The sequence below is a fragment of the Mandrillus leucophaeus genome, unplaced genomic scaffold (assembly GCF_000951045.1).
Source record: "Mandrillus leucophaeus isolate KB7577 unplaced genomic scaffold, Mleu.le_1.0 Scaffold134, whole genome shotgun sequence".
NCBI lineage: Eukaryota > Metazoa > Chordata > Mammalia > Primates > Cercopithecidae > Mandrillus > Mandrillus leucophaeus.
In genome coordinates this window covers 3120876-3121896 of record NW_012101299.1, presented here as the reverse complement: position 1 = coordinate 3121896, position 1021 = coordinate 3120876, and positions in this window count along the sequence as shown.

Here is a 1021-nt window from a genome sequence, read left to right as displayed (position 1 = left end):
AGATCACACCACTGCACTCCAGTCTGGGCCACAGAGCCAGCCTCTGTCTCAAATAAATAAATAAATAAATAAGATGCAGAGTTAAAAAAAAAAAAATCAATACTCTATATAAGGCACATTAAAATGGAGCACTGGAGCAATGAAGACTCTTTCGTTAAGGAAAAAAGTAAATTTGGAACTGAATTATTGGGACTGAACAGCTGGAATGGTCTGAGCCACCAGACAATGTCCTCCCAGATAACCCTTCTCTCTGCTCCTACAGAACTGAGCAGGTCCAGTACCACAGAGGACCAGACCAGAAGGCACTTGCTGTTTCAGGTTCCACGTGGTAGAAAGAAGCTGCCATTAACGGCCTTTGGAAATCTGTTTAAGTGGAACTTCATTGTCCTCTGAGCTAGAACCCGAACCAAACTGGTTCCCTACTTACTTTGATTCCCATAAATAATTTGAGCCCTTTTTCAGAGCCCAGGAAACCACTTTTCTACTGCCTCCTTATTCCTTCTAGGATTTCTGTGGCTTTTTATTAGTTTTAATTTGGGCAGTATTCTGAAACTTTGAAGCAATTTGAAATACGTTCTAGGTCTGCTGGAATTGACAGAGTAGGAAAATATGAAATCAGGGATCCCCTGGGAGAAAGGGCTGAGAAAGCTGGGTGCGGTGGCTCACACCTGTAATTCCAGCATTTTGGGAGGCCGAGGGGGCGGATCACCTGAGGTCGGGAGTTTGAGACCAGCCTGACCAACATGGGGAAACGCTGTCTCTACTAAAAATACAAAATTAGCCGGGCGTAGTGGCACATGCCTGTAATTCCAGCTACTTGGGAAGCTGAGGCAGGAGAATCACTTGAACCTGGGAGGCGGAGGGAGCGGTGAGCCAAGATTGCGTCATTGCACTCCAGCCTGGGCAACAAGAGCGAAACTCTGTCAAAAAAAAAAAAAAAAAAAGAAGAAGAAGAAAAGAAAAGAAAGGGCTTGGGAACCAAGGCAGAGGCTATTAGGGGATCTTCCTGACAATACAACAG